This window comes from Solanum pennellii, chromosome 4 (assembly GCF_001406875.1).
Source record: "Solanum pennellii chromosome 4, SPENNV200".
In the NCBI taxonomy this organism is placed as follows: Eukaryota; Viridiplantae; Streptophyta; class Magnoliopsida; order Solanales; family Solanaceae; genus Solanum; species Solanum pennellii.
The window spans coordinates 67,388,184-67,411,423 of record NC_028640.1 but is presented as its reverse complement, the minus strand read 5'-3'; the positions used below and the strand labels follow the sequence as shown (position 1 = coordinate 67,411,423).

Sequence of the window (23,240 nt, the reverse complement as noted above, 5' to 3'; positions counted from 1 at the left end):
ATTTGACAGTATTGACTAGTGGATGTTACATACTTTTGACTGAGTGGCCAAATGTGTAATCTACTTTTTTGGCGTAGTTTGATAACATGTTAACACTTCTGCTTGATTTATTTGCTGAAATTTTGTTCTATTGTTTCATGTTTTCTTGATTTGTCCTCTTTCAATATGATTGTAAGTTGTTTCATTCTGTTTATTCTAAGCAAGAGATCTACTTATATGTCCAGGTAAAAGATTGGGACGCAAACCACCATCGGTATGGATTGTCAGCGTAATTTTCCAGAAGATCTGGTGGTTGATATTCTATCGAGGTTGCCAGTGGAATCACTCTTGCGTTTTGTTATAGAATGTATATAGACTTAAATCTAGTAACATAAATAGCTATATTTAGGTAGCAGATTTATAGGAATCACTACAGATTCACAGGAATTAATCTTAATTTCTTTCCTTACTTAGCACCTAATGTATTGTATTTATTCACTGTTAAACTATTGCTATGAGATAAGATTTTCCATTAAATTACATGGTATCAAAGCCTATTGGCTCCTGTCGTTTTGGCTGTGTTACGGAAGAAGTTTGGATTTCTAATCCACTGATTTAGAGTGGTCAGTCTGCGTCACTTCCATCACAGAAGGAAATGAAGTATATTTTCTGACTAAACCAGTCTTCTCTACCATCTGGGTGTGAAGCCACTGACTATCATACAGACTGCTCGTACAGTTCGCCTATTCATCACGCACCAGCACGTGAAGGTGCATGTTCTGACTGAATTTGTTGGGCTTTGAATTTCCGGCATCGGCTCGTTATTTCCAGAGAATCTCAGGTCTGTTCTGATGTTAAAACACGTTCTGGAAAGTTTGTTCTTCACTTCCAGGTTTGTTTCTGCTCTCCGACATTGAATTTGGTCTGTGATTTGTGGTTCCGTGGCTGCTAGCTCCTACTTCAATTCAGATAATTGGTGTTGTGTGGATAAAGTGATGAACTACTTATTTGGGTATTTTATTGTTCGCTGCTTGCTGAATCTACTGGTCAAATAGTTAATTTCCTTTTTTGCGTCGACAATTGGTTTCTTGGTTGATAAAATCATTTGACTCTGTTCATTTGTGTTCGTGGAGTCACAAACTGACGCACATGCTTCTAGTTATACTTGTTATTGATGACTTCACATGCTACTAAATATTTGGATAAAATGACTGAAATTGTGACTCCTAAATCTTTGGATAAAAGAATTTTGGTTTCAGCAAAAGAGTTTGCAAAATTCTCGAATATCAAAACTTACAAAATAAATCTATTTCGTTACTACCCTTGTTGAGTAAGGAAAAGCATGTTTTAAATCCTCTTCGATGAAATGGGTGATCGATTCATGTGCCACAGATCACATGACAGTAATCCTAATATATACTCTAGCTTTCGATCACATGGAACACTTACTCCTGTGAAGGTTGCTGATAGTTTGCTCTGTAAGATTATAGGATATGGAACTGTAAAACCAACATCCTGTATTGCCTTGTCATCTGTATTAGGTCTACCAGAGTTAGCCTTTAATTTGATGTTGTTAGCAAGCTTATCAGAGACCTAAATTGTTATATCTCGTTCTTTCCTGATCATTGTTTGTTTCGTGATCTGAAGACAAATGAAGTTATTGGAAAAGGACATTTATCTGATTAAACTCTACATTCTTAATGAATATTGGGAGCCTCGATTTGCTGCCTGCTCTAGTGTCGTGTCTCCATTCACATTGTAAATTGGGACATCCTTCTTTGACTATGTTGAAGAAGCTTTGTCCTCAATTTCAGAATATTTCTTCACTGGATTGTGAGTCATGTCTATTTGCCAAACACCATCGTAGCTCAACAAATCCAAGGGTTAATAAGCGTGTCGACTCTATGTTTGAGTTAGTTCATTTTGATGTTTGGGGACATTATCCCATTGTTTTCAAAACTGGATATATAAGTATTTTGTCATATTTGTGGATGATTTCTCTCAAATGACTTGAATTTATTTTATGAAGTGTCGTCCTGAAGTGTTTACTCACTTTTGTGCCTTTTGTGCGGAGGTCAAAACTCAATTCAATACTTTTGTGAATATTCTAAGAGTGATAATGCTAAAGAATATTTGTCAAATTGTTCCAATCCTACATGAGACAACACGGTATTCTCCATCAGACTTCATGTGTTGATACACCCTCTCAAAATGGAGTTCCAGAGAGAAAGAATAGACATCTGCTTGAGACAACTCGAGCACATTTGTTCCAAATGAAGGTCTCTTAACAATTTTGGGCTTATGCAATCTCTACAACTTGTTTCTTGATTAATCGCATGCAATAGACCGTTCTTGTTGGTAATGTGCCTCACAATGTTCTTTTTCCAAACAAGCCATCTATTTTCAGTGGAGCCTAAGGTGTTTGGAAGCACATGTTATGTTCAAAATATTCGGCCATTTGTTACCAAGTTGGACCTCAAAGCATTGGAGTGTGTTCTCTTGGGTTATTCTCACCTTCAGAAGGGGTATAGATGATGTGGTATTTTCAGAGTAGACACCATTGTTCTATGCACCTCCCAGTTCGATAACTCAAGGGGAAGAAGATGAGTGGTTAGTCTATCAAGTTACTCATTCTGTGACAAAACAATCAGATGATGTCCTTCAATCTCTTAGTTCCCCTATTGAACACCATTTGACTACTGGGTACACATCTTCTACTCCGGTAAGACCACCAATTGTTTAACTTTATTCAAGAAGACGAGAGATCGATGATACATGTTCCGCATCAGCTCCTTTGTTATCAAATCTTTCTTCACCCGATCCTTCAGATGATCTTGATCTGCCTATTGCTCTTCGCAAAAGTAAAAAGACTTGTCATTCGATGTATTCCATTGCTAATTTTGTTTCTTACGACCGCTTATCCTCTTCATCAAGGTCCTTGGTTGCTTCTTTAGACTCTATCTCTGTACCCAAAACAATGAAGGAAGCTTTGAATCATCTTGGATGGTATGATGCGATGCTTGAGGAAATACATGCCTTAGAGGAGAATCACACGTGGGATTTTGTGGATTTACCTAGTGGGAAGAAACCAATGGGATATAAGTGGGTGTTCACAATTAAAGTAAATCCCAATTGGTTCTATGTCAACACTTAAGGCCAGGCTTGTGGCTAAAGGGTATGCTCAGACCTATGGGGTGGATTATTCAAACACTTTTTCTACAGTTGCTAAACTTACTTCCGTCCGCTTGTCATAGTTGCTTTTGAGAATTGGCCTTTACATCAGTTGGATATCAAAAATGTATTCCTTTATGGTGATCTTCAAGATGAAGTATATATGAAGCAACCACCCGTTTTGTTGCTCAGGGGAGTATGTGAGAGTGTGTTACTTGAAAAAGTGTTTGTATGGCTTGAAACAGAGTCCACGAGCTTGGTTTAGGAAGTTCAGCGAGGTAGTCGTGGAGTTTGGGATGAAAATAAGAAAATGTGATCACTCAATCTTCTGCCCACAATCTGTAGTTGGCACTATCCTACTGGTTGTGTATGTTGATGACATTTTCATCACAGGAAGTGATTATGCGGAGATGTCTTCCCTCAAATATTTCCTGCATACTAGGTTTCATACGAAAGACTTGGGTCAGTTGAAATACTTTTTGGGTATAGTGGTGAATAGAAACGAGAAAAGAATTTTGTTGTCTTAGAGAAAGTATATTTTTGACCTTCTCGCAGACACTGGAAATTTAGCAGCTAAACCTTGCAGTATTTCAATGGTTCCCAATGTGCAACTTATGAAAGATGACGACGACCTCTTTGATGATCCCGAGAGATACAGTAGGTTAGTTGGGAAGTTAAATTACCTTAGTGTGACTCGTCCAGACATTGCTTTTGCAGTAAGTGTTGTCAGCCAGTTTATGTCCTTATCTACGGTAAAACATTGGGCAGCTTTGGAGCAGATTTTATGTTACTTGAAAGGAGCCCTTGGACTTGGGATATTGTATAACAATCATGGTCATACTCGTGTTGAGTCTTTTGCAGATGCTGACTATGTCGGGTCCAAAATTGAGAGGAGATCGACTAGAGGCTATTGTGTCTTTGTTGGAGGGAATCTAGTTTCATGGAGAAGTAAGAAAAAAAGTGTTGTTTTTTGATCTAGTGCAGAGCTATGTCACAGTCTACATGTGAGATTATGTGGATACATCATCTTCTAGCTGAAATTGGGTTGGAACATCATACACCAGCAAAACTTTGGTGTCATAATCAAGTTGCCTTGCATATTGCCTCAAATCTGGTGTATCATGAATGAACTGAACATATGGAGGTTGATTGTCATTTTATTCGTGAGAAGATTCAGGAAAACTTGATTTCCACTGGCTACGTGAAGACAGGAGAACAAGTAGCTGATTTTACTCAACAAGGCATTGAATGGAACTCAAGTTGATTATCTTTGTAACAAGCTGAGCATGATCAATATATATGCTCCAGCTTTAGGGGGTATTATAGAATGTATATAGACTTAAATCTAGTAATATACATAGTTATATTTAGGTAGCAAGTTTATAGGAATCACTGCAGATTCATAGGAATCAATTTTAATTTCTTTCCTTACTTAGCACCTAACGTATTGTATTTATTTACTGCTAAATTACAGCTATGAGATGATTTTCCATTGAATTACACGTTTCAAATGTGTGTGCAAGCACATGTATGGTCTCATCAAGAGTGCGAGTTTTAAAGAGAAACAATTTCATTAGAAGAACAATGGTGCCCGTCTTTGTCTGCGACTTCAAAATAACAAGGATCCCACCAGTCTTCGTGAAGTCTGTGGTGTTATCCTTGCTCCCGAGAAAAATAGTTCTGAATGTGACCCCTGAACAAAATGTTGGGAAAACGCGTACAAGCACAAAAGTATATATGGTAAAAGTAATGGAAATAAAATGGGAAAATAACGACACCAAGAATTTTTCGTGGAAACCCTTCTGAATAAGGGAAAAAACCACGAGCCAAGAGGAGCAACTGATATTACTATAGTAAGGAATTTTACACTGTGTAGTCGCGAATACAATACTCAAAGTGACTACTACACACTCAAAAGGAACAACACTCTTTTGGTTTCCTTCTTACTAAAATATCGCTCACACTCTATTTTTCTTCACAGACTATTTTCTTGTATAGTCTATGGAATACCTCACTTTGCTCTCAAAATGGTTTTTCTCTCTAACTTGGTGTGTTCTACAAATGAGCAAGAATGATCTATTTATAGAAGAATAAAACCATGCTTATGTCACTAATGACATAGGTAAATATAGCAAAGTCAAAAATGGTTGCAAATCTTACCAATTTGCCAACTACCAAATCTTTTCTTTTCAACTCCAATTACTATTCCTTTTTAACAATTGCTTGTACCAATTGAATAGCTAAAGTTGACTAAAACAATGGGATGGATTCAACAAATCTCCCCCTCCAGTCCCATTTACTGGAAGAAGGTATCTTCAACTTCTTTAGAGAGAGATCATACCCACAAGTTCTTTGCATAACTCGAACTTGTCTTTCGGTATCATCTTGGTCAGCATATCTGCAGGATTTTCACTTGTGTGAATCTTTTTGACGTGAAATGATTCATTCTCCACTTTCTCACGAATCCAATGATATCTGACGTCAATGTGTTTTGTTCTTGCATGGTACATGGAGTTCTTGCTCAAGTCTATTGCACTCTGGCTGTCACAATAGACAATATACTCCATCTGATTCAAACCAAGCTCTTGAAGAAATCGCTTTAGCCATATCATCTCCTTGCCGGCTTCAGTAGCCGCAATATACTCAGCTTCAGTTGTAGATAGTGCAACACATTTCTGCAACTTTGACTGCCATGATATAGCTCCCCCTGAAAAAGTAAACAAATATCCAGTAGTGGATTTTCTGTTATCAAGGTCACCTGCCATATCAGAATCTGTATAGCCTTTCAAGATTGGATTTGATGCTCCAAAACACAAGCATTCATCTGAGCTTCCTCTAAGATACCTGAGTATCCATTTCACAGCTTCCCAATGCTCTTTTCCCGGATTTTCGAGAAATCTACTGACAACACCAACTGCGTGAGCAATATCAGGTCTAGTGCACACCATTGCATACATTAGACTTCCGACAACGGAGGAATATGGAACTTTGGCCATGTTCTCTTTTTCCTCCCTAGCTGTAGGACACATCTTCTTGCTCAACTTCATATGACCAGCAAGAGGTATACTCACAGGCTTCGCATTCTTCATATTGATGCGCTCCAATACGCGTTCAATGTACTTCTTCTGGGACAAATAAATCTTCCTTTTATCTCTAAGACGAGTAATTCTCATGCCCAAAATTTGCTTGGCATGACCCAAGTCTTTCATAGAAAAAGACTTACACAACTCTTTCTTCAGCTCGTCAATCTTGGAAGTATTCTTGCCCACAATCAACATATCATCCACATACAACAAAAGGATGATAAAATCTTTGTCAGAAAATTTTTGTACAAATACGCAATGATCTGAAGAAGTCTTCTTATAGCCTTGCTCCCCCATAACAGATTCAAACTTTTTGTACCACTGTCTGGGAGCTTGTTTGAGGCCATAGAGACTCTTTTTAAGTTTGCATACAAAATTTTCTTTACCATCTACTTTGAAGCCCTCAGGTTGTTCCATATAAATCTCTTCTTCTAGGTCACCGTGAAGGAAAGCCGTCTTCACATCCATCTGCTCAATCTCTAAATTAAGACTAGCAGCCAAACCTAGAACTGTGCGAATCGAGGACATTTTCACAACAGGAGAAAATATTTCGTCAAAGTCAATACCTTTCCTTTGACCGAATCCCTTAACAACCAATCTAGCTTTGTACCTGGGCTTCAAGTTGTGTTCTTCAACTTTAACTTTGAACACCCACTTGTTCTTCAAAGCTCTCATGCCCTTGGGCAATTTTACCAACTCATAAGTGTGGTTCTCATGCAAAGACTTCATCTCGTCTTGCATGGCTTCAATCCATTGATTCTTGTGCTCATCTTCCATGGCCTCCTCATAACATTCAGGTTCTCCCCCGTCAGTGAGTAACACATACTCATTGGGTGAATAACGGGAGGAAGGAAACCGCTGTCTTGTGGACCTCCGAAGCGGAATATTTGATTCGTCCACAACTTCATGAGCAACAGGATCATCAATAACAATATCATTGTTATTATCAACATCAACATGTTGATTCGATACATGATTCTGGGCGTCACCATGATTATCAAACCCAACATCATCATGCACACTTGTGTGAGGAACTTCATCATGATGAACTATACCATCAAAATTTGAAGATTCTACCTTCTCCGCTTTGTCAATATCTTCAATTGTTTGATTCTCCATGAAAATAATGTCACGGCTTCTCACAAGTTTCTTTTCAATTGGATCATATAGCCTGTAACCAAATTCATCTAGGCCATATCCAATGAAGATGCATTGCCTTGTCTTGGCATCTAACTTTGACCTCTCATCTTTCGGCACATGTACAAAAGCTTTGCAACCAAATACTCTCAAATGGTCATAGGAAACATCCTTTCCATACCAAACACTATTTGGTACATCACTTTGCAAAGCAACAGCAGGAGATAGATTAATAACATGTGCAGCGGTCAATAAAGCCTCACCCCAAAATGAGTTTGGCAACTTTGCTTCAGAAAGCAAACATCTAACTCTTTCCATCAAGGTCCTGTTCATCCTCTCAGCCAAACCATTAAGCTGAGGAGTCTTGGGAGGAGTCTTCTGGTGTCTAATACCTTGATGCTTGCAGTATTCGTCAAATGGTCCACAATATTCACCACCATTATCAGTACGAATACATTTCACTTTCTTTCCAGTTTCTCTTTCAACTGAAGCCTGAAACTGCTTAAAGACACCTAACACTTGGTCTTTAGTCTTCAAGACATAGACCCAAAGTTTTCTCGAGCAATCATCAATGAAAGTGACAAAGTAAAGTGCACCACCCAATGTCTTTGTCTTCATTGGACCACATAAATCAGAGTGCACTAACTCAAGCAACTCTGTCTTTCTCGAAGGAGGGTAGGACTTAAAGGAAACTCTATTTTGTTTACCAGCCAAGCAGTGCTCACATTTTTCTAATTTAGCACTTTGGAAATTTGACAATAATTTCTTCTTGGCTAGAACATTAAGTCCTTTCTCGCTAATGTGGCTAAGCCTCTTGTGCCATAATGTTGAAGAGCTATCGCTCTCAACCGCATTCACCATATCAACACAAGCAGAGGCCGTAGTCCAGTATAGACCACGACGTTTGTTACCACAAGCCACAACCAAGGAACCCTTAATGAGCTTCCATTTTCCATCACCGTTGGTACTAACATATCCTTCATCATCTAAAACACCAACAGAAATTAGGTGCAGACGAACATCAGGAGCATGTTTCACATTGTTCAAAACTAGTTTAGTTCCAACACTAGTTTCCAAACAAATTGTACCAATACCAACCACCCTAGAAACAGTCTCATTACCCATACTCAAGGTTCCAAAATCACCAAGAGTGTAGGAAGAGAAAAAATCCTTCCTTGATGTCACATGAGATGCGGCACCAGTGTCCACAACCCAGCTTGACTCATCACAAGCAATATTTATCATGTTTGCATCAAGAACGGTAACAAGATCTTCGGTGGTGACGGTGGCTAGGCAATTTTCATTGCCATCTTCTTTAGTTTCCTCTTTGTTTTTGTTCTCCCTCTTCAACTTCCTGCAGAACTTCTTTGTGTGCCCTTTCATGCCACAATGATAGCACTCAATATCCTTAAGTCTGCCTTTGGATTTGCTCCTATTTTGTTCTCTATGCTGAGAACTACGAGTTTTATTTCTCCCTCTGGGGCCAGTTATCAGGACATCCGACGAAGAGGAACCTTGAGTTTTTCTTCTCATCTCTTCGTTCAAGACACTACTCTTGGCGGAATCCATAGAGATCACACCATCCGGAGCAGAATTTGACAATGACGTTCTAAATGTTTCCCATGAATCTGGTAGGGAACCAAGTAGAAGCAAGCCTTGAATTTCTTCATCAAATTTGATGCCCATAGCAGATAATTGGTTCATTATCCCCTGAAAATTATTCAGATGGTCTGTCATCGGAGAACCATCATGATACTTCAAACTCAACATCTGCTTTATTAAGAACATTTTGTTGTTGCCAGTCTTTCGAGCATACAAACTTTCAAGATGCTCCCATAGGGTTCGAGCATGTGTTTCCCCAGAAATATGGTTCAACACATTATCGTCGACCCATTGCCTAATGAATCCACAGACCTGTCTATGCAACAGATTCCACTCTTCATCTGTTTTATTATCAGGCTTTACAGTGGTAAATACTGGTTTGTAAAAATTCTTAACATAAAGCAGATCTTCCATTTTTCCCTTCCAAATGGCATAATTAACACCATTCAAAGTAACCATTCTACTTGTGTTGGCTTCCATTGTTTTCCCCAAAAAATATAGTTATCGCAAATCAAAGTAAATCTTTTCTGATGTGGAAGTTCAGACTGTGCTGCAACCACAGAGCATACTCAGATAAAACCTTGGCTCTGATACCAGTTTGTTGGGAAAACGCGGACAAGCACAAAAATATATATGGTAAAAGTAATGGAAATAAAATGGGAAAATAACGACACCAAGAATTTTACGTGGAAACCCTTCTGAATAAGGGAAAAAACCACGGACTAAGAGGAGCAATTGATATTACTATAGTAAGGAATTTTACACTGTGTAGTCACGAATACAATACTCAAAGTGACTACTACACACTCAAAAGGAACAACACTCTTTTGGTTTCCGTCTTACTAAAATATCGCTCACACTCTATTTTTCTTCACAGACTATTTTCTTGTATAGTCTATGGAATACCTCACTTTGCTCTCAAAATGGTTTTTCTCTCTAACTTGGTGTGTTCTACAAATGAGCAAGAATGCTCTATTTATAGAAGGATAAAACCATGCCTATGTCACTAATGACATATGTAAATATAGCAAAGTCAAAAATGGTTGCAAATCTTACCAATTTGCCAACTACCAAATCTTTTCTTTTCAACTCCAATTACTATTCCTTTTTAACAATTGCTTGTACCAATTGAATAGCTAAAGTTGACTAAAACAATGGGATGGATTCAACACAAAAAGTAATCCTTTACCTTCCGAATATATCTAATACGAAATGTGTTGCTGGCCCAGTTTATGTCTTATTCTTAGTGTAGGAACAAATTTATAATAACGGTGTCACGCTCAGGATAATGGAATCCTGTCACCAGAGACTTTCGGCCTCTACCTTGTGCCCCTTTTGAGATTAAGCACTTTTTTGCAGATCATTATCATCAATTTGGGTTGGAGTTTGACCTGTTGACTCAAGATTATAAGGTTGTATAGATTCGAAATTATAAGGGAAATGGCGTTTACCCTCATGTCTCTATCTGTGTATATCCTTTATGCAAAAACTCATGGAAGGTTCTCGAATTCCCTTCCATTTATACCTCAAGTTTGTCCTTTGACGGTCATTTATCTCAATGGGGTTTATTATTGGCGCTCATTGCCTGTATATGATATGTACACAATTCACTCATTTGATATGGGCAGCGAACAATTTAGGAAGATGCAACTCCTAGTTATTCCAAATGAACACGGGAGGAAGCATACATTGCATGGCGACTCACTAGCAATGTTAGGCAGTGCTAAGTCTATGACATCCATATATGAAATGAAACAAAAGGGAAGTTGGTCGAAAGTCCTTACAGTTCAACCTCCTATAGATCCTCATCGGCCTTACGACATCTGGGAGAACGATAAGATCATTCTCAAAATCAGACGAACTTCTCAGCTGCTATATGACCCTACATCAAGTGAAATTGCATATCTTGGAATTTATTTGGACCATATTGGCTATTGTGTTTTCAATTACAAGAAGAGCCTAGCTCAATTATAAAGAGTGGATGAAACTTTTAGTATTGGGTTATTGGCTTCTACACATTCATCATGTACTGTTTATACTTTGGTCATTGATAAAAACATAAAGTTTATTTGTTTATAGTGTTTTGCTAACATTTGACTACTTTCTGAATTGTTGGCTAAATGTGTATTATTTTATTAAAATAAGCTTTAAGAAACGGTCAACTTTGAAATATTATAGGAATATATCAAGCATTCAAAGTGGAAAAATATTGACATTTGCTTCTGTGTATCTTCCATGGCTACTTGATGTGAGTGTAGAAGCAGAAAAACAATAAGAAATTCATATCGAGCTTAATATTCAGGGAATCAATATGTCAGTCTAAGAGCACAGGACAGTTTGATTGCGTGAGTTGCTAAGCCCATTATGGAGGAAGACATCATAGTATGCTCTTTCTTATTAATTGGCGGAGATAATCGAGTATGGATGCTTGTCGTCCTTTACCAGAAGATGTAGTAGTTAATATTCTATCGAGGTTGCATGTGGAATCACTTTTGCGTTTCAAATGTGTACAAGCATTGGTATCCTCTTATCAAAATTTCTAGTTTCATAAAAGAACATTTTCATCACAGGAATAATCATGTCTGTCTACTCGTTTGTAACTCGAAAGTATCACACTCGCTGAAGAAACCCCTGAATGAAAGACTCTCCTTCAGCTTCCGAGGGACTTTAGTTACAACTCATGAGTGTGGGGGAACGAAAGCCGATGACGAATCCCTTGCTTATTTAAAACAGGAGTGAGCACACAAAATTCGTCGCCATCATCTGTTTGGATATACTTTATGGTGATATTGAATTAATTTTCAACAAGTCCCTCAAATTGAAGAAAAATATGCGAAACATCTGATTTCTTAAACATTGGAAATCCCCAAAAAAATTGCTATAGTCATTCACAAAAACAAGAAAGTAACGATGACCTTTGAAGAAAGAAAAGGAGATGGTCCCCAAATATCCACATGCAATAATTGTAAAAACGAGAAACTTTTATTGCTACTAATGGAAAGATTTATTTTGTTTGACTTGCCAAGTTGGCAACTAAACTTTCAGCATTTCTATACATTGTATAAAATGTGAAGTGCATGTATATATAGTACATATGTCCTAAATACTTTATTAAAGAAAATGTCTAAATAGTTGGACGTAATATTTTTAAAATGAGTTTGTTTTTACATAATGTTATCCAAAAAATCAACCACTTCTTCAATGTCTTAGAGTGAACATCCGGCCATGTTGGTTGTTATCGGAATAATTACATTCAATAGTGTTATATTGTAGGTATTTTGATGATCCTCACAAATGAAGGGATCTGGTCCTTGTCTGAGTTCAGATCTATAATGGGGTCCAACTGTAAAGCTGTCGTGTCAGAGGTTAGTGAGGCGTCAGCGCACTACACCAATCAGAATGGATGAGGGTGTTTGTCTAATGGATAGTAACTCTTTCTTCAACATGACAAACACCATATTAAATACATTCATTCAAAGAAGAAAGTCAATCAGCAAGCCTTTCAAGAATTCATAATGAAGTTTGCAAGGGACCTGGTCCCTGCAAAACTGCGTATGTGAAAGGACGATAAGACAGATGTTAGAAAAGATGCCACTTTTGATGTGGTAGGTGGACGTCCTTCCAGAAAGGTAGAGTCTCAGCCAATGGGTGGTACCAAGGAGTTTGTGTGTATTTGATATGATCTCTTAACACATAACACAAACTCAAGATTTGGCAAACTAAATTTGGATTTTCTCCTCTCTGAAAATTCATAAGCTTACAAAGCGAAAGCCATCTTCAAGGAAGAACTCTGCTCAATTCAACAAAGGGACTTGATAGAGTGATGGAGAGTTCATTGGTTATATGAACAATGCTTATTGTTTATGGTCATATGAATGAATGATTGTACACTCACGTGAGGAGTTATGAAGGTTGTATGTCATCATCAAGAGGTGGAAATTGATAAGTGTTTATGCTCTTAGATGTTTTGATGATATTCTCACAAGTGCAGGGACCTGGTCTTCTACAAAGTATGAAACTCATCTAGGCTTCAAAGTGGAAAACTATAAAAGTTGTCTGCATCAGAAAAGTTGGTGGAGCAGCAGAGTAGATCACAAATAAGGCACGACCAGGTTGTTTGTTTGATGGGTAATAACTTTTCTTGGTATATATCAAACAAACAACAACAAAATTCATTCATTCATTCAAAGAGAGAAATTCAAGCCTCAATAACATCAAGGAAACTGATCGAAGTATTTTCATTGCTTTTTGTGTTTGCTGTATTTTGTTTGCTTGTTATTGTTCTTAAATAGTAGGATTCGTTTCAACTGTGGTAGAAACGTTTCAACCTTGGGTGAATCATTGTAAGATCTTGGGTTACGGGTAACTTAGGCTTTTACTTTTGAGAGCAGTGTTGTGTTTGCTCAGGCTCAGCTAAGTGATAGGGAGTATTACTTAGTGGGGAGATTAGCAGGCTAATCTCTTGTTGTAACTTACTTTTTCGTTTGCTTGCTGAAGATTAGTGAAAGTGGTTTGAAAAATCCTGTTGACAACAGGTCGTGGTTTTCCTCCCTTGAACAAAGAGGTTTCCTTGTAAATTTACTTGTCAATCTTTACGTTCTTGCATTTGTTCTTTACTGTCTGATTTTACTATATTGAGGACCTGGTCCCATTTATATAAGTGGACGCATACATTCCAACAAATATCTTATAAAAAACATCAAATTATGGTAGCAACGGTGATGCTGGTGGGTTATTTATGAATAATAGTAGTTGTCCTAAGAGATTGTATGTCCTACTTTCTGATAAACTTAACAACAAGCAAACAATTTGTTTTTGTTGTTACTTAGCCCTTGCTTAATGAAAGAGGATTTGGAAATTTTGTTGATGATTTTTCCATTGATATATGTATGTGTGTATATAAATTGTTGTATGGAAAAGGGAGTTGCCTAGTCAAGAACTCCCATGCACAAAAGATGCATATTGTTGCAAAGAAGTGGATATGGAGGTGGATTTTCGGTCATACTCGAAGAGATAAAGATTATAAATAAGAATATATGGGATTAGATGGGAGTGGCCTTCCTGATAGATAAAATGAGGAAAGTATAGAAATATGTCATAAAAGCGAGAAAGCTAGATTTTGTTGCCAATGTTAGAACCTATGGAAATGATGCACTTAAGGGATTGATTCAGCATCACCATGTATTCTTTGGTCATGCAATACCATATAACGATAGGAATCGTGTGATGGAATCAGCGTTTGGACATGCAATTTTACGCTGATTCCATCTCATGATTTATTATCATGAGATGTGATTTCATATTCTCCCAAAATCATGATATAGGAATTTCATATCATGATTTGAGATATTTTAAATATAAATATTGATCCACAAGTTTATATTTTGTTAAAACAACCCCACATTTATATCTACTAACCATTTATTTTATATGTAAATAAAATTTATAACAAGATCATTACTTTTTAAAATTTATTATTCTCACCAACATATAGTCACTTTAATTCACACCAACCGATTGTTGAGTAATATAAAATACTATCTTAGTACACTACAATTTATGTTCAATTTTTTTATTGAATTAAAGTTTGATGAAACAATTGCTTAAGTGGAGAACATACAACAATGTAATAATTTATTATGCTATTTTATAATTTTTGTTTATTTGGTAAGATTGAATAAACAGTTGAGTCTATTTTAATAGATTTACAACTTATTAGATTCTTATGTTTACGAGAAAATATACAACACCAAAACTTCATATCGCATATTCAAATAGAACTTCAATTTCATCTCATAATTCTATATTATGATATCATATCATGATTCCATTTCATGATACCATCTCGCATGGTCAAATAGGCGAGTTACCTTACCCTAAATTTTGTTTCTAGTTTTAACAGCTCAAATTCTAGTAATTATTTAATGTGAATTAGTTGTATCAATCAATGAACTAGCACTCACTCTTAAGTGGATCAGACCATCTACTATTATGTTTACATAATTTTCCTTAACAAGGGATAATTTACCAGTGAAGTTAGAAAGTATGAAAAAAAAATAAAAACAGGTACCAATAAGGAAAGTAAGGAGTAATATGTGCGTATCATGCACTCAATGTTCTACTCATAGTTTCGAGCCTATGTTATTGACTACTTAATTAATCCTTTATTGTTATACTTAATTTATTTTACATGACGGATATAAAATTCACATTCAAGAACGTTTAAGAAATAGATTTATTTGGCCCACAAGCTGGTCTTGTCCATATATCTCAATCCCCCACAAATCAACTAACTTATTTAGGTCAGGCTAAAAAACACTATTCTTAAATGGGCTTAAAAAATAGTAGCCCAGTTCTATGAAATGACGAGTTAAGTCAGGCCTGCCCAATGAATCTAGCCCATATAAACGGCTCTACTAAGACATATGATTTTATAGCTAAGAGGGCCTTGGTGAGCCCAAAGGTAATTAAAACCCTAGAAAGGAATTAAGAGGAGTTGTACTTTAAAATAAAATGACAAGAAGTAGGAGGAAGTAGTCAACAATTGAGCTATTTCTACGACACCACTCAATCAATTTTTGACACTTCTACTTCATCAACTTGTAAGGTTAGATTTCTGACTGATTATTTATTTTGAATTTGAATCTGAATATGTTCTATTTGGGGATATAGTGTTTTTCTGCCATTGTTTCTGTTCATGCTAATTCTTTTTATTTCTTTCCATTTCCAAGAATTTGTTGATTGATATTAGTTGAAAAAAGGTATTTAAATTACCCTAGCAAACCACATGACTACTTTACTTGTCTTCTCCTAATTATTGATGAGTCCAATTTACTGTGTGTTCTATTAAAACATGTTTCTATATATGTTCTCTTTAAATATGTTTGTAACATGACTCTTTTTTTAACCAGTATGGATGGTGGTCTTCCTATACCAGAAGATGTAGTGGTTGATATTCTATTGAGATTGCCCGTGAAATCACTCTTGCGTTTCAAATGTGTGCGCAAGAACTGGTGTGCTCTCATCAAAAGTCCGAGTTTCATAAAAGAACATTTTCAATATCGCAACAACAATTGTGCTCGTCTCCTTGTTTGCAACATGAAAATGACACCTGAATTACACCCCATCGTAAAGTCTGTTGTATTCTCCTTGCTCCCTGAAGAAATTGTTCCAGGTGTGACCCCTGAACAAAAAACTCTCCTTCAGCTTCCGAGGGTCACTGATTTCACGTGTGTTGCAGGTCCAGTCAATGGCTTATTCTTAGTGGAGAAGTCGCTTTATGGAGTAGATGTCTGCTTGGGTTTGTGGAATCCTGCCACCAAAGAGTTTAGGTCTCTGCCTCCTGCGCCATTTGAGGTTGAGGGTTTTTTTTCTCACAATAATGATCATCAGTATGGATTTGGATTTGACCTGTCGACTCTAGATTACAAGGTTGTATGGATTCGAGTATTCTAGGATGATCTTGGATTAAGTGATAATAATCTTGTCTATACATGTGTCTATTCCTCATGCAACAATTCATGGAGACGCCTTACTCCCAAATTCCCTCCCAGTTCTATCTTATCTGCACCCCTTGATGCCACTTATCTCAACGGAGTTTATTATTGGCTTTCAAGGGGCCTCGATGACATCTACATGATTCTATATTTTGACATGGTCTGTGAACAGTTTGGGGAGATGCAAGTCCCAGATATTCCAAGGGAACATTGGGGTACACTTACATTGCGTGGCAACTCACTTGTAATGTTAACAAGTGGCCAACCTATGACATCCATATATGATGTGTGGGTAATGAAACAAGAGGGAAATTGGTCCAAAGTTCTTACTATTCAACCTCATATAGATGCTCATTGGCCTATCAACATCTGGGATAACAATAAGATGGTTTTCGAGAACATGGAAACTTCACAGCTAGTGCTATATGACCCTAAAACAAGACGTGTTACAGATCTTGGATTTCAGCTGGACCCTAACATTGATGGCTGTTGGGTTTTCAATTACAAGGAGAGCCTAGTTCCAATAAAGAGAGGAAACGACACTCAGGGCGAGGATAATGCAGTCAAGCAAATTGAACACTACTTCAATACTATACCAGCGGATGAGGCCTCATCTTAGAGATTAGACGTACAAAATATTTATAGTGATAAAAATGGTTAAACAGACAGAGTATTATGATGTTCTTGGTGTAAGTCCTTTAGCAGGGCATATTATCTCAAGGTTTTTCTACTTCTTTCTTAAATTATTATTTTTTTAACTTCTTATGTTGATTGTAGATTTTCTGAGTGTTGGGGTTGATTTAATTTACGTGGCATTAATATGAATTTTGAGATTGAAATTTCTATTATTTGACAGTAAATTTAGATACAAAAGCTTTAAGTTTTTTTCAATAATAATTTTTTTTTTTGGAAATTATGTGAAAAGCATTGTCAATCACAATAATTAACAATTTGAAAGATAAAATCCCAATATCATTTTAATTGAGATGGGGGGAGTATTGTTTAAGTTTCATCTGTTCATGATTTTTCTATCTATATATGTACGTGCATTTTATATAGAGTATGTTTGTAAATTGTTGTTTGGGAATGAAAGTTGGCCAGTCAAGAACTCTGATCATGTCGAGAAGATGCATGTTGCAGAGATGTGGATAGTGAGGTGGATGCGCGTTCATACTCGGAACAATAAAAAATATGAATGATGATATAAATCATAAGGTAAGAGTGGCATCCATGATAGATAAGATGAGGAAAAAGTATATAAATATGTCAATTCAAGCGAGAAAACTAGATTTTGTTACCAATGTTGGAACCTATGGAAATAATGCACCGAAGGGATTGATTCATAAATAGAATCAACCATTGGATATAATTAGTCCTTTAAAACTTCCTATTTCCTAAACGAGAAACTTTTGATACTAATAAGGAGAAGTGAAGTTAATAATGAATATTTCCCTTATCCTATGTCTTGTTTCTAGTTTAACAGTTCAAAAATGTAATAAGATTCTAGTTAGTATTTAATGTGAATGGGCATGTTGGGAAGCGTCATTCCCGAATGGGCCCTACTGTGCGCAATTCGAATTCAATCGGTGTTTCAATAAGGGCTTCAAACATCGGGCAGAAAAAAAGATGTTGATGCCAAAACTCTCCTAGAATAACCTAATCGAAACACCCTGGAGTGGCAAACAAGTATAGTAATAATGAAGGAAGGAGATATCATCCTCGTTTGTAAAGTTAGATTTCAATTTCTTTCTATAATATATTTTTTATTTATTTTTTTTGAATTTGGTAATGTAGGGTTTTGCTTCTAAATTATATCCTGCCCGATTTTGATCATTCTTTTGGTCTTTCAAATTTTAACTTTTAGAAATACTTGCAAGAAGTGCCAACTTAAACTTGCTAAATTTTCAAGTGTTGCTGATTGATCTTAACCGAAAGAGTTGACATATTAATTAGTTATGCCGCTAAATATGTATTTTTAGCGGCAATTGTCACACTTTGTATATGTCCCTAAAGTCTTTATAGACATTTATTCTAATGACACTTACTAATGCCGGTAAAGACTTTAACACTCTTTATTAATGTCAATATTTAATGCCGCTAAAAGTTATTTTTGTTGTAGTGATTCCATCTTTTGCCTTGTATAAAATAATGCATATGTTTTGTTCTCAAATTATACATTTAAACCAGTAGTCAAATACCATACTTGATGTGCGGATTTTAACACGTAAATAACTCACGAACTAACCGGAAAGTCGTTTACTGCTTTATGGCTAATGAAAAGTCTAGACAAGCAAATGGCCAGTTCCTTACTAGAATATCTTGTAAGAATTTCCATTTGTTCTCTTTTCTTGGTTAGTTAACACTAACAGAGGGAGTGTCATCCCTAAACCTGGCCAGTGGCGAATTTAAGATTTTCGTTCAGGAGTTCGAAAAATAAAAAGCCTAAACGTGTGAATAAGCCATCAAAACACAATTCCAAGGAAACAGTAGTGTATAGTTTATAGGTATAAAAAGTTAGTTATGTTTCAAGAGACCTTTTTGTTGGGTTTTAAAAGGCGTGAATGGAAAATGAAGAGTTGCGACTATTATGAAGAGTTGCGACTTTTATGAAAGGTTGTGACTTTTATGAAAAGTTGTGAATTTTATAAAAAGTTGCGACTTTTATGAAAAGTTCTGACTTTTATGGAAAGTTGTGACTTTTATTAAAGGTGACGACCTTTCTGAAAGATTGTGACTTTATTAAAGGTTTGTGACCTTTTCGGTAAGGCACAATAAGAACCTTTTTGCACTACTATGGATGGTGGTCGTCCTATACCAGAAGATGTCGTAGTTGATATTCTATTGAGATTGCCCGTGGAATCACTCTTCTGTTTCAAATGTGTACGCAAGAGCTGGCGTGCTCTCATCAAAAGTCCGAGTTTCATAAAAGAACATTTTTAACATTGCAACAACAATTGTGCCGGTCTCCTTGTTTGCAACACAAAATTAGTTACTGAATTACACCCCATCGTAAGGTATGTTGTATTCTCCTTGCTCCCTGAAGAAATTGTTCCTAGTGTGACCCCTGAACAAAAAACTCTCCTTCAGCTTCCGAGGGTCGCTGATTTCTCGTGTGTTGCTGGTCCAGTTGATGGTTTATTCCTAGTGCAGAAGTTGTTTTATGGAGAAGATGTCTGCTTGGGTCTGTGGAATCCTGCCACTAGAGAGTTCAGGTCTCTGCCTCCTGCGCCTTTTGAGATCGAGTCCTTTTTCTCGCACCATAATCAGCAGTACGGATTGGGATTTGACCTGTTGACTCTAGATTACAAGGTTGTATGGCTTCAAGTGCTCTGGGATGATCTTGGACTAGGTTATTATAATCGTGTCTATGTCTGTGTCTATTCCTTATGCAACAATTCAAGGAAACACCTTACTCTTGAATTCCCTCCCGGTTTTTCTTATATGCACCCCTTGATGCGACTTATCTCAACGGGGTTTATTGTTGGCTTTCTAGGGGCCTTGATGAGATCTACATGAGATGCAAGTCCCTGCTATTCCAAGTGAACATTGGGGGACGCTTACATTGCATGGCGGCTTACTTCTTTCTTAATTTTTTTTTTTACTTTATATGTTTGATTGTAGATTTTCTGAGTGTTGGGGTTGATTAAATTTACGTGGCATTAATTAATCGAATTTTGAGATTGAAACTTCTATAATTTGACAGTAAATTCGAATACAAAAGCTTTAAGTTTTTTTTTATGTAAAATTTATGATTTTGAAAATTATGTGAAAAGCATTGTATTTCACATTAGTTAAAAATTTAAAAGATAAAATCCCAACTATCACATTAATTGAGACGGGGGAATATTGATTAAGTTTCATCTGTTGATGATTTTCCCATCAATATATGTACGTGTATTTTATATAGAGTGTACGTAAATTGTTATGTGGAAATGAAAGTTGGTCAGTCAAGAACTCCCATGTCTAGAAGATGCATATTGTAAAGATGTGGATGGTGGGGTGGATGCGCATTCATACTCGAAACGATAAAAATTATAAATGATGAAGTATGGATTTGGATTTGACCTGTCGACTCTAGATTACAAGGTTGTATGGATTCGAGTATTCTGAGATGATCTTGGACTAAGTGATAATAATCGTGTCTATACCTGTGTTTATTCCTCCTGCAACAATTCATGGAGACGCCTTACTCCCAAATTCCCTCCCAGTACTATCTTATCTGCACCCCTTGATGCCACTTATCTCAACGGAGTTTATTACTGGCTTTCAAGGGGCCTCGATGACATCTACATGATTCTCTCTTTTGACATGGTCTGTGAACAGTTTGGGGAGATGCAAGTCCCAGATATTCCAACTGAACATTGGGGGGCGCTTACATTGCATGGCGGCTCACTTGTAATGTTAACAAGTGGCCAACCTATGACATCCATATATGATGTGTGGGTAATGAAACAAGAGAGAAATTGGTCCAAAGTTCATACTATTCAACCTCATATAGATGCTCATTGGCCTATCAACATCTGGGATAACAATAAGATGGTTTTCGAGATCATAGAAACTTCACAGCTAGTGCTATATGACCCTAAAATAAGACGTGTTACAGATCTTGGATTTCAGCTGACCCTAACATTGATGGATGTTGGGTTTTCAATTACAAGGAGAGCCTAGTTCCAATAAAGAGAGGAAACGACACTCAGGGCGAGGATAATGCAGTCAAGCAAATTGAACACTACTTCAATACTATACCAGTGGATGAGGCCTCATCTTAGAGATTAGACGTACAAAATATTTATAGTGATAAAAATGGTTAAACAGACAGAGTCATTAAGTTTGACAGTAAATTCGGATACAAAAGCTTTAAGTTTTTTTTTTTATGTGAAATTTATGATTTTGAAAATTATGTGAAAAGCATTGTAATTCACATTAATTAAAAATTTAAAAGATAAAATCCCAACTATCACATTAATTGAGACGGGGAAATATTGTTTAAGTTTCATCTGTTGATGATTTTCCCATCAATATATGTATGTGTATTTTATATAGAGTGTACGTAAATTGTTATGTGGAAATGAAAGTTGGTCAGTCAAGAACTCCCATGTTTAGAAGATGCATGTTGTCGAGATGTGGATGGTGGGGTGGATGCGCATTCATACTCGAAACGGTAAAAAATATAAGTGATAAGGTACTCTTTTAGCACGTTTTGTTTTTATATTATAAAAAAACCATAGATTGATCCTAAAACTAAATGAAGACAAGCTACAAAATAAAATGTCCACAATGGGATTCAAACCCTAGCTTGTTCACAATGGGATAAACTCAATCGTATTATCATGTTAATTATCATCATAACTCTAGATAGGAAATCTCACACACATATATATACTAGTCCTCAACATGTGCTTCACACGTGAGTTGCGTGAAAACATTTTATACGGTACAATTAACAAAAATCACACGACAATAAGTATCACAAACTATTCAACAAAAAAATATACAAGTTGAAATATATGAACATCAACATATTCAATAACTTTTTTTATTGTGAGTGAAATGATTATATATTCCATGAACCTGCAAATTGGACAATAAAACTTGGTTTGATAATTAAAGTGATAATTAAATGTTTTTGTTATTACATCCAAACATGTGATATATTACTATGTAACTTACTCAAAATGAATATACAAAAATTGATTAAATGACTTTGATTTGACTGTAGAAAAATATTTATACATATGACTCTATAGTTATCCTCTATTATTTTTTCCAATGATCGATGAGAATCCTGCATATTTTTTATGTTTATAAATTTAACATAAATTCATCACTAATACTAATTATTGATCGAAGTAAAAGTCAATATCTTCTTAAGATGTGAATACCTTTTTAAGTACATCCTTTTTTTCGACATTCACCAACAAATAAAATAATACTTTGGATTTGTGTCAAATTTCAAGCAAATTGAATAACACTAATCATGGAACTAATTTTCAATTGGAATAGGATTCACAAATTTGAAGATTTTATAGAGTGTTTTCTCCGTTGTTTAATAAAATATGTAACTCCTAAAACTAAAATAATTTTTATATTACATAGAATAGTTGAAACGTAAGAATAATATTGCACAAAGCCTTATATATTGTATCAACTTGATGAACTTTGCGAAATTAATGCTCCTAAAATTAAGTTACACTAGTTACTTATAGCCTAAAAATCCTTATCACACAATTACGAAATCAGTATCAAAATTATTTTTCTAAACTGTGATTACAAAGCCACGTCAATATACTGATGAAAAATTTCTATACTCAGAATATAGGCATAAAAAAAAAAAGCAAAAAGAAGGCAATATCACAACACATAATATTTTTGTTGTGACAAATGTCAACTACTATACTTCACTATATAATTCAAAGACTTGCTTTACGTATCTACATTTATATAGGAATACATGAAAGAACACAATAAATTACTATAAATTTAAGCATTTAATTTTGGGTGGTTGTGAACACAAAAAGAATGAAAATTATGAAGATTATTAAAAATATAGGTTATAGAACTGAATATGTGTGGATTATTGAAATGTGACATTTTAATATTGAAAAATCCAAATTAAAAAAATAACAAAACTTCTATGCCGACATATATATGCAAAGTTATTTGTTTCTAGTTTTAACAGTTCAAATTCTAGTAATTATTTAATGTGAATTAGTTGTATTAATCAATGAACTAGCACTCACTCTTAAGTGGATCAGGCCATCTACTATTATGT

The 23,240-nt window shown here is 35.8% G+C and overlaps 2 pseudogenes; both read left to right on the top strand.

Annotated features, from left to right (window-relative positions):
* The first annotated feature begins 15,884 nt into the window (after positions 1-15,884).
* Positions 15,885-17,125, top strand: LOC107017468 (annotated as a pseudogene).
* Positions 17,126-19,261: 2,136 nt separating this feature from the next.
* LOC107017507 lies at positions 19,262-21,237 on the top strand (annotated as a pseudogene).
* The last annotated feature ends 2,003 nt before the right edge of the window (positions 21,238-23,240 follow it).